Genomic DNA, 640 nt, shown 5'->3' on the forward strand with positions numbered 1-640 from the left:
ATTAGTTCATATTTGTCCACATTGAGTTTGAGGAAGCGAGAAAAGTAGGAGGATATGGCCGATAGACACTCTGGGATTCTGAACAGCAGAGAGGTGACGTCTGGGCTAGAGGTAGATCTGAGTGTCATCAGCATAAAGGTGGTACTGGAATCCGTGGGACTTTGAGTTGCACCAGGCCAAGTGTGTAGATTGAGAAGAGTAGGGGTCCTAGAACAGAGCCTTGGGGGACTCCAACTGAGAGTGGGATGAGGAGGTAGTGTGGGAGACGCTGAATGTGCGGTTGGAAAGGTATGAGGAGATCCAGGATAGGGCGAGGTCTTTGAAGCCAAAGGAGGAGAGGATCTGTAGTAGGAGGCAGTGGTCAACTGTGTCGAAAGCAGAAGACAGGTCTAGACGCAGGAGTATAGAGTATTGTCCTTTAGCTTTGGCTGTAAGTAGGTCGTTGGTAATTTTGGTCAGGGCTGTCTCAGTGGAGTGATGGGGGCGGAAGCCAGATTGTAGATAGTCAAAGAGCAAGTTAGATGAGAAGTGGGAGGAAAGTTCAGCGTGGACGTGCTGCTCCAGGAGTTTAGAAACGAATGGGAGCAGAGATATTGGGCGATAGATACAAAGATAGATATAAAGATAGATACAAAGTACA

Source organism: Dendrobates tinctorius, unplaced genomic scaffold (assembly GCF_039654945.1).
Source record: "Dendrobates tinctorius isolate UK_male_01 unplaced genomic scaffold, ASM3965494v1 ptg000237l, whole genome shotgun sequence".
Classification (NCBI taxonomy): Eukaryota; Metazoa; Chordata; class Amphibia; order Anura; family Dendrobatidae; genus Dendrobates; species Dendrobates tinctorius.